The following is an 11,696-nucleotide window of genomic DNA, read 5'->3' on the forward strand; positions in this document are numbered from 1 at the left end:
GCTTACGCCAATTAGGGTCGTTAATAACGACAAAATTTGTAAAAATGGCTACTTATGCTTCAAATCATTTTCCAGGAGTAAACTGTTGAAAAGTCCATCCAAAATCACTAATTTTTAAATATATTAAATATTTCACTGGAGTTTTAAATATGGAGAAAAACGATGGCCCTTATTACGCCACGAGCCCAAAAGTAACGCCAATAAGGGCCGGTGTAAAAAGGGCCGATAAAGCATTGACTCCGAGAGTTGTTGTCAGAGATGAAGCAATTTCGATTCGATTTTTTGTTGCTCCGGCGGAGCAAATTTCACACCAAAAACTACATTAATTCAATTTTCTATTGCGGCTTTGACATTTTATTGGGAGGGTGGGTTGTTGGGCTCGACCACCTTATCCAGAGCTTGTGCAACATCAACAATGTGAAATACAGTAAATTTAATTCTTAAACTTCAAAAATCTAAAAAATCGCCATTGGGAGCGCACAGCTTGAAGATTCAAATCTACATTTAGAGGAAAGTCAATCAAGTGAGATCGCACTGTAATGTCTTTTGGACTATCTGGGAACAATCGTAGATCCACCTCTTGACAACACAATTTGGTCTGGTGAACGAATTCATCTTTTATAAAATCTTTGATAGTTTTGGTGATACTGTCAATGATAAATACTCTTTCTTTGACATCTAGCCTACAGGTCTTACAAGAATGAAGTCTAACTTTGATCCTTCGGTAAACATACAATTCAACAGTATTGGAATTACCACAATCTCTGGCAATTCGAAACAAATGGCAATTCTCTTTTTTCATGTCCGAAAGTTTATCATAAGATGGAAGAGTGGGTGACAATGATACATGGACATCGTAAGGTGCCATTTTTCTCTCAACGTCGGCAATTGTTGAAGTTTCAACCATTTTAAGCATCTCTGGTAAACCTATGTTCAAGTCCTTGAGATTATAATAAGGACAACTGAAAGACACGTGTAAAGTGTCGGGAGGTTTAGCTATAAGATTAAGAATCAATATTCCTTTGTCATCATCATTGGAATAATAATTGAGGATTGTTGACGTCAAAGTCTCTTTGCTGTTAATTGTGACATTGTAGAGCATATAAATCTGTAAATGTTTGGGAATGGAATATTCAGTCTCAACAAAGTCTTTGATGGATCGCAAATCTTCATGATGTGCAACTTCCAATGTATCAACTTTGGTTAAAAACTTCAAGACAATCTTTCGGATGCTAAGTGATCGAAAATAATAGTCGTTGTTATCCATGATCATCTCAAAATAGTGGCATGTTGAATTTTCATTCCAACAGGAATAGTCGAAAAGGACGATACATTTCCACTATCTTTATACTCCGTGTTGTATCCAAGAAATATAAGAGTAGAGAAGGAAAGATAACAAACCGCTGACCACATATTTTCTATTCATTTACGATTGCTATTTTCAACAATAGCCGTAGAGAGCTTGTTTCTCGACCCAACCTTTTTTGCGCGCTTCTCGGCAAACGACAATTAACTCTTATATTTCTTTGCTTGTATCAAGTCTAATTTAAACTCCGTTGGCCCCATGCCGTGTTTTCATCTAACCAAGCCTTGACGACGTTACGTTTCCTATCAAATCAAATATTGACCTCCCACAAAACTTGGAATGTACTTCTAAAGGAAAATGTCAATTTTGCTAGTTAATTGAGCAGTAATTTAAATCTAGACATGAGGGGAAAATTTTCTTAAACTTCCTACTCAAAATTGAACTGTATGATATTATTCATCGGCCCTTGTTTCACTGGCCTTTATTGGCTTTATTGGCTCGAGGCGGATTAAGTGCCACCGCTAAAAGGGCCAGAAATATGGTAAATGTTTATGCTGCAATACTTTTAAAAAGAGGGCTAAGGGTTAAGGTGTTGTAAGTTTCTCTCTGGTTGAATGTTCTTCGCTTGTTGGGAAACCGGTAGGGCAATCCTGAACAAATTTGACTATACTCGCAAATGACAATAATCCTTAATAAAAAAAAAACAAAAAAAGTGAGATTGATGACGATACGAAGCTTTTCAGAAAAAGCCACATTACAAAATATTTCTCATCTTTTCAATCTTACATAACCTTCTAGCTTGTCAGATAATTTTGTAGACACTTTATTTTGTTAAGACGAGTTCAATTCAACGATATCAACATGTGAGAATACAAAACACGAGTGATGAAGAAATTATTCAATATTTTCCAAAAGAGAATGAATGCTCTGTGACAGGGCTGAAGTATTTCATAGATGAAAGATTATCTATTTCTATATCAAATCAAGTGCTCTATTACCAATCCAAATACATAGACGATACAAATATTGATCTACGACCACTACTGAATGAACACCAAACTTCATTGAAGATTCACCTGGCGTAAGTCAACTCCTACATCAAACATTGATGAAAAATTTGAAAAATTCCATCATTAAACACCGTTTACAAAAGCTTCCTGCAGTTCAACTCATAGATGCCAAATCCAAAATTGCCATTTTGGAAAATGTTTTTGAGCATTAAACAGACACTAGTGCCAATAGTGGTTTTATGAATTACAGCATATAATGAGTGGGAAATTTCAACAGCCATTTAACTCTTTCAATTTTCGAATACCATGTAACAGGGAGTTGGCTGTAAGAACACTCGAAGATCTAGTTATCAATGATTATGGACGGTTTAAACAAAACAATCACATCGAATCTTGTATCTCAAGCTCTTGCATCCATAGTCATGGTTTGAAAACACTTGTTTTGAAATCTTTAACAAAGGTTGAAAACCTGGATATTTACAAATACAGTACAGTGTGCTTGTTAAAGAAATATATGGAAAATAAATACAAAATACCTTGTCATTTACAAATTTTAATGCACAAGCAAAAAAAAAGTCGGGAAGAAACAAAAACTGTCAGATGTCTTTTGGAATCATTGCACTGTTGAAGAAAAATTAGAAGGAACTTTGATTTTAAATCTAATCGCCAAACCACCACGTACTTTAAAATCCAAAATTAAATCTCTTTTTAAAAGGAAGTAATTATTAGAGAGAACATATTTCATTTTATAATATCTTTCCAATAAAAATGGGGAAGTATATAAAAAGGTATAAACCCCAGAAACGTGATCAAATCGCACCGTATTAGAATATTCCCATGTACTAGCAGGACAACGAGCAATCACAAGTTATTTTTTTAGGATATTTGTTTAAGCTTCTTTTTATTTATACACCCCCTTCTCACTTTTCTGTACACAAATCCGATATCTACGGATAATTTCAAAATTCGTTACCGTAGAGGGTCTGTTGTCATTGTCTTTTCTGGTTTGAGATTTCTCAAACCAACCGCTGCGATGGAGTGCTGTTGGAGTTTCGCGAGAAATCGGAGGCGATAAGAGAAAATGGCCGTCAGAATTGTCAGAAACTACTATAGAAGTTTGTCAAAAAAAGTGTTTTCATGAGTCATGACAAAACTGGCTCCTTATTTTTTAATAATTGGAATAAAAGAGAGCTCTAAATGAAGACATTCTATTGCAAAATAACTCTTTTTGCACAAATTGAATGTTTTTTGTTTACATTTTGGATCTTTGAGTTCGCGTTTAAACTTCAGTTCTTTGCAAACGAATATACTCAGAGTATCTCTGTATGTTTTTAAATATTTCCTATCTATATAGGAAATATTTGTTAAAACGGTAATTTTTTTCTTCTCCTTCTCCTTCTCCAAGTCTAACGCTCGGTTTTGGACAATTTCGTGAGTTTGTACATGAGTCTCTTTTTAAATCAAGCTCCGGCGGTAAAAACAGTAGGATGTTCTTTTTTCGAGGTGGAAGACGTCATTTCTTCAAGAAACGTCTGTGGTAAATATTCCGTACGGCGCTCTATTCTCCTTGTCAATCGGGCAACGTCGGCCGTTTCAGAAGCGTATTGTTGATCGGACCATACTACTTTGTTTCTAACTGTCAAAACAAAGATGGCAGAAAATAGACAACAACTTTTGCTCTTTCGCTACTTTTCTTTATATGCTTTGATGAGTTGAATTGGATCATGATTTTGGTACGATTGTCACAAGGAATGGTCGATAGTGAACTTTTCTTAATATTCCTTTCTGGATTTGATGTTTTGTTTACATTCTGTTGGTTTGGCTGGAATGAGCTGGAATGAGAGATTGTACAATCTACTACAATCTCTTGGCTTGGTCTTGGAAAAACAGGACATTTTATCAACTTTCACAACAAACTAACTTCAATTTGGTTTGTATATTTACATAAATCGTACGAAGGCAAGTGACTGTGCATAAATCTGACCATAATATACCTGAAAATTTACATACTTTTGCAATATGATATGAAAAAAGTTTGCACCTAACAAATGCAATGATGCCGACAATGCAACAATGGGAATGGTTGATGAACTGATTTTAGCTAAAAATTTAAACATGGAGCAAAATTGACTGGTTAATGATTGAATTTCCCTTGGTTTTTTTATCTACAACAATGAATTAACTGCTGGGGTTAGTGACAGTTAGTGAAAACTCGTTGCGGTTATAAATTTCAAATTTTAAAGCTGATAACCGGACCCGGAACACCACGGCCCCAATATGAAAAATGTTATGTTATACTTCTTAAAAGGTTTATTGCATTGAATATGGATGTAAATAATTTGAAATCACCTCACATGTACAATTAAAATTTTTCTTGAACTTGGAGATTTTCTTCCCCCCGTGCATTTTAAAACGTGGAAAACTTTAGTTGTGAATTTAGAGATCTTTTGCAGCTTGTGTTTTAAACGTGAAAACTTTTGTCGTGAATTTGGAGATTTTCTTACCGTCAACTGCTCCAACCCAACTTGGGACTATCTGACAAAACATGGGACGGCAATTTGGCCACCATTTCATCGAACCTTCAAAGTCATTTGATTTGAGTTATGAGCGTCGTATTAAAAAATGGCAAAACAATGGAGCGTTTGACGTCACGGCAAGTTACACACGCGTTATTTGTTAATCCCATCGGGCGATAGGCGGTTAGGCAGCGGGCGTTCTCTAATTCTCCAATCGGCGCTATAGTGAAAGTTATCGTGACATGTTATGAAAGGAAGTATGATTGATAAACGTGGTGGAGTCAACGGATTAGAATAGGTGGATTAACTTCTCTCGTTGCTCCCAAGAGAGATCCATTGTCTTCTCATTGTTACAAGAAAAATCTGTAAATGACTCTGCGCACTCCTCGTTTAGTTTTTTCATTGTTTTTATAAGAACAATTTTCCAATTTATACAGTTTCGAAAACGAATTTGTCCTATGATTCGATCAATTTTGATGATTTTGCAAATATTTTAAATCCTGCACTTAAGTTTTAGCATCAACAAACGCTAGACCAGTTTTAATGTAAATTTTTAATCTTTTGTCAATGGCAATCTTCAGATAAGTGAAAATTAACGTATGGTCTATAACTAAGAAACTATCGATGGGTCACGAATGGGTTGCATACTGGTGAAAGAAGACTGTATTTAGAATTAGGAAAATAAATTTCAAATTATTTGGCTAATTTCTGCATTGGATAGAAAGGGCTAAAAAAGTGCATTTTCTTATTTAAAATGTACCACGTGATACGTAATGACCAATGAAAATGTTGAAAGTAATGATTTTTTACAACTTTTTTACAACTTATCAAGTTTTAATTGCTAGCAAACTCGTAAAAAAGTTTGATAACCTAACGAGGAGTGTTTTCTATGAGTTCTTAATCCACCTATTCTAATCCGTTGGTGGAGTTATCAAAACAAATTTGTTGTCAAAGAGATTTAACAAGTTAGTGAAAATACAGACCAGATATCAAACAGTCCCATGTTTCGACCAATCGTCCCAAGTTAAAGCAGTTGACAGTATGTACATTTAAAACGTGGAAACTTGTGTGATAAATTTGGAGATTTTCTTACACGTGCATTCAAAACGTGGAAAACTTTTGTCGTGAACTTGATATTATCTTCCACATGCATTAAAAAAATGAAGAAAACTCAAGTGACTTCCTGGCATGACAATTTATTTTCTTTTCTGACATTTTTTTGGAAATTTTGATTGTTTCAAAGTATGTGACATTTTTTGCTCTTGCAGCATGCTTTTAGAAATCATAAAATGACTTCTGTTAGGGGATTTTTTTCCTATCGACATTCTTTCAGATTATGAAATGTTTCCCAGTATATAAAAATGAGATTTTTTTTTTGCATTCTGTCGGAAAATATGAAATTGTTTCCCTGTTTTGAAAGATTTTTACTTTTTAGCACGTACATTATTTCAAAAAACTCCAAAAGTTACTTTAAATTTTTACATTTTTTACAATATTTTATATATGAAAGTATAATGCAAAATATTTCATCTCATTTCGAAAATGTATAAAATTTTCTTGGTTTTCTTACTGCGAAATATTCTTCTTTTTATCATTCTTTCATTTTAAATATTTGCCCTTTTTGGAAATCAGCGCTTAAAATAATAATTATATAATCAGGTCTTTTGATGTGTTCAACAACACTCTACTTGGCGGTGCGACGCCGGGTGACCGCTAGTATAATACTAAAATCCATTTAAAGTCCACCTAACGAAAATTAAAGTTCCAGCCAATTTGATTACTGCATTGTTGTTCTCAGTCGGGTTCAGCTTGGATATATTCCGTGATCCGTAGCTTTGAACCTACACTCATCTTATGAATAATCCTGTAAATACTGGCAATAACATAAATGGAATTTTGAAATTCTTAGGGACTTGTGTTGCTTGATGTTATCTGAGATTTAAAGCACTTCGAAATCTTTTGAGGACATCAATTATTATTTTAACATTTGTAAAGGAAATATTTATCCGCATCTTTGCGGCTCTTGTTATGTTTCAATTAAGTATTTTTTTTACTGCATTTGATCTATGTAGAGTGGTTATAGTTTGTTTTGTTGGCATAACTGTAAAAAATGTTTATATTTTTCTTGTGCGGACTACATGGAAAATATAGGATAATGGGAAAATAATTTTCTATTAGACAATTTTGAATACGTCTTCGTTACTTTTCAGCTTTTAGTTTGGCTCAAAAACATTTAAAAAGCAACCAAAACATGCTTAGAAAGTGACCCTCGATCATGGACCCATCCCTTTGTTTACAAGTGTCGTAACTTTGGCTGCCATTTTATTTTAAAATTATACTTCATCGCAGAGGTCTCCATACGGGAAATTTTTTATCAAACAGACAATGCACACAGAGTGTACTACGCTACGATAATCGTGAGATACACTCTGGTACAGAGTACCTTCTCACAGACCTGGTAGGGTTTTTTTTCAGCCAGTAGAGGTAAGAATAAAGGACGGAAACTCGATGGGGATTGATATTCCCATGTTTTTAAATTTTATGGCTGGGGATTTAAATTCCATTTTTTTAAAGTCAGAAAAATCGCACGATGTTTATAGCGAGGGTTTACTCATTTGATTTAATTTATCGGAGACAAAATTGGAGTATAATTTCCCACTGAGGACGATATTTTGGCTAATTTTTCCAGTGGGAAGGGCTCCCGCCGGATCTGTGAGAAGAGGGTGTTTTAAAAGCTGAGGATACTAAATGAGATCGTCTTGTCTAAGGCCTTTTTTTTAACATAGATTTTACCTCAATGCTGTAAAAGCTTTCATATTCAGGAGTTTAATGAAATGTCAGCCCTCTCGTATCTTTCATATATAAAGGACTGGACTCCGGATTAATTTAGTTTGTCTATTTATCAGATGTTTAATCGATATTAATGATAAGAGTAGACTGGGGGCCGTTTATAATCTGTGAGTATTATATGATAATACGAAGATTGTCACCGTAATGTCAGTTTGTATATTTATGTCTGAATTACAGTCGAATAGATACTAGACTATGATATAATAGGCCCCCCTAGAGGTTTTTGTGATGAAAAAAAGTTTAGCGTGTTGATGACGTGATGAGGAATGCTTCATAAAATTTTCTTTTTCTTTATTTAGCGATAGGAAAATCAAAACAAATTAGAAATATTAAGAAGTTAACTTTGCGAAAGCTTTTTATTTCGTCATGAATAATCAGCAGAATTATTTTCGATCACTTGACATCCAAAAGATTGTCTTGAAGTTTTTAACCAAAGTTGATACATTGGAAGCTGCACATCATGAAGATTTAACGTCCATCAAAGACTTTGTTGAGACTGAATATTGCATTCCAAAACACTTACAGATTTATATGCTCTACAATGTCAAAATTAACAGCAAAGAGACTTTGACGTCAACAATCCTCAATCATTATTCCAATGATGATGACAAAGGAATATTGATTCTTAATCTTATAGCTAAACCTCCAGACACTTTACACGTGTCTTTCAGTTGTCCTTATTATAATCTCAAGGACTTGAACATAGGTTTACCAGAGATGCTTAAAATGGCTGAAACTTCGACAATTGCCGATGTTGAGAGAAAACTAGCACCTTATGATGTCTATGTATCATTGTCACCGACTCTTCCATCTTATGATAAACTTTCGGACATGAAAAAAGAAGATTGCCATTTGTTTCAAATTGCAAAAGATGGTGGTAGTTCCAGTATTGTTGAATTATATGTTTGCCGAAGGATCAAAATTAGACTTCATTCTTGTAAGACCTGTAGGCTAGATGTTAAAGAAAGAGTATTTATTATTGACAGTATCACCAAAACTATCAGAGACTTTATAAAAGATGAATATATCCGCCAGACCAAATTTTGTTGTCAAGAGGTGGATCTACGATTGTTCAAAGATCACCCTAAAGACTTTACAGTGCAATCTCGCTTGATTGACTTTCCCCTAAATGTAGATTTGAATCTTCAAGCTGTGCGCTCGCCATGGCGATTCTTTAGATGTTAACTGACACAGACGAACTGCGACAGAAGTATTGCGTGCAACAAAAATTAGAATTTATAGAGGTTCAGATGACGTAAATACTCATCTGGAAAAATACTCGACTACTTTGTAAATTTTAATTCATTTTTCTTCATATTGGAAGTTGTTGTTGCTTGGGTCTACGATCCATGTTTGGGTACGTTTCGAGTGATTCTTTTCCCATCATCGGTTAAAGTGGATAATGTTTTCTTCGCTATTTGTACTACTCGGCCCATACAATAGACTAGTAAACTAGTCAGTTATTACTTATAACCTTATAATAAAACTGTCAATCAAATAATGTAAACACTAATTAAATATTCAGCGCAAAGGAAAATAACCGACTAGAAGCTACTTCCAACGCCTTTTTTTCTTCACCTAAAATCGTAAGTAGAGAAATACAGATTTCTGTATGTCTGACCTGTGCGGGATTTCATTTATTTTTCTTTCTGTTTATTGCGTTTTTAGAAATGCTCATTTATTTATATGTTCCCATGTTCAATGTTACTATGAATTTGGATGGATTCTCAAAAACCTAAAAAAAGTTGCAAAATTAAACAACGTTTTTTGAGGGAAGTAGCTTCTAGTCGTTGAAATTCAGAAAAGAGACGCAACTTCACCCCTTCGATTCTTTTTATTTGGAGCTTGATTTTTTGTATATGATGGGGTCTGTTTTCAACGACTAGTTTACTAGTCTATCCATACAATTGTAAACTGTATCATTTTTCTTGACTTGTTGTCTTTTTTATTTTTACTTTTTTAGATTTTAAGAAATAAATTTTCATCATTCATACACGTTTATTTTTTTATTAGCACACCTAAAATTTGGCTGAGCCTGAATGTGCTTATTTTTTTAGCAATTTTCAGCCTAAAATGTTCTTAAATGCGTTCTTAATTTTTCAGACTACTCTAACTTGATAATATCATGCAAAATATAAAGAGCACTTAAAATTGGTAAAATTTGGACAATACTTGACTCTCGATTTTAGAGTTCGATTAGTTCGGTTAAAGCTGCTTGAAAAGAGGAAAAAATTGTAGTTTCTTGTCATTTTTTTCCAAACTGAGGCTGGGCATGTTCCCCGGGGGGGGGGACTCGGTCTGAAAACGACCATACGTTCGGCCCAAAATTTGGCTTTTAACTAAAATCGGACCCTTACAGTGCAGTGAATTTCCATGAAAAATCATACCCTTACAGTGCACTTTTATAAAATTTCTCCCCTGTAAGGACGAAAATGTTTGCAATTTTCCAAGAAAATGTGGAATTTTTCCTCCAAAATTGACCAATTTTGTGCCAATTTTACCAAAAAATTGACCTTTTATCACAATTTCCTACCCTTCCAGTGCAGTTCAGTGCAGTTTTGTAATTTCCTACCCTTACAGTGCACTAGCTGAACTATGAAAAACCTACCCTTAAGTGCCGAACGTCTGGTAGGTCATTTACCTTGAGTGCCCCCCCCCCCGGGCATGTTCTTACGATGTTCTTAATTTTTTGACGAATTTCAGCCTGAATGTTCTTATAAACTGGGTTCTAATATAAAAAAAAACGTTTACATCTCGTATGAGATCAGTTTTCTAGCATTCAATTCATGTTTCAATTTAATTACCATCACTTCAAATTTGGAAATAAATGTCATTCGACGATTTTGCTGATTTCTACACTCATTAGTGAACATCGTTTAATTAAGAACTAGCAAGTAGCTTTCGCTATGATGCTCCCGATGACAGGCATTTGACAGTGATTGATTGAAATTCAGAAAAGGCGAAATGCTGTGTTTATTTTTGTCAGAAATACAGTGATATTGCAAAGTATTCAATTTTTCTCAGCCATAGCTTGCACTAAACATGCCCCCTTTAATAGATACCTTATAAAGCTTGAATTACAAAGCTTTTCATGTTTTATAGGCAGGGTCTTGGAATAATCTTCAGGAAATATTTAGAATGACTTTCTTCTCAAAATCATTTTCTTTGAAACAACAATAACAAAAATAAAAATAACAAACATATCAAAACATGAATTTGTAATTTCCAAGACTATATTTTGTCAATGATAAAATTTTCAGCTAAGTTGTTGTCTATATCGTAATGTAATATTATTTTGTAAAAAATACAGTGGGTACAGAAGCATTCCAAAACCAAAATGATTCAAAATACAACCAAACAACAGGAACATAACATGAAATATCCTTCAGGAATTTCTCCAACAAAAGGAGTGTTAATGTCAAGTTTGTGTACCGTCAACTGCTCTAAAATGGGATTACTTGAGATAACATGGGACATACTGCTTTCTGGTCAGCTTTTTCTCTCTATCGTCACATCCTCTTCAACAACAAACAGATTTCCATGTTTCTTGGACAGTACAAAAAAGACGATTCTGTGAAGGTTCGGTTAAAATGGTTGCTGTTTTGGTGTCCCATTGCACAAACATTTCACAGCTCCATTAAAAACGCAGACAATAGACGATATCGGCTTAACGTGAAAACTCAGATTTGATCCCCGAATATTGTCCACAATGCTTTGTGCGGAAAAAATTTCACCGTGAACTTTTTTCCGCGCAAAGCATTGTGGGCAATATTCGGGGATCAAATCTGAGTTTTCACGTTAAGCCGATATCGTCTATCATTCCAATTCTTGTTCAACATTTTTGAAGTCAAAACTCTCTTGTTATTAAAATGTTATATTAAAATGAAGTTTGATGATTGGTTGAATAACTGCTATCTTTGGGCAAACTCAGCGTATTTGAAGCAGCAATTCAGAACTCGTAAAAACATATAATGTCAATCTAGCTTTAAAGCAGTTGACGGTATATACATCCAA

This window comes from Clytia hemisphaerica, unplaced genomic scaffold, assembly GCF_902728285.1.
Source record: "Clytia hemisphaerica strain Z4C2 unplaced genomic scaffold, Clytia hemisphaerica genome assembly, whole genome shotgun sequence".
Lineage (NCBI taxonomy): Eukaryota > Metazoa > Cnidaria > Hydrozoa > Leptothecata > Clytiidae > Clytia > Clytia hemisphaerica.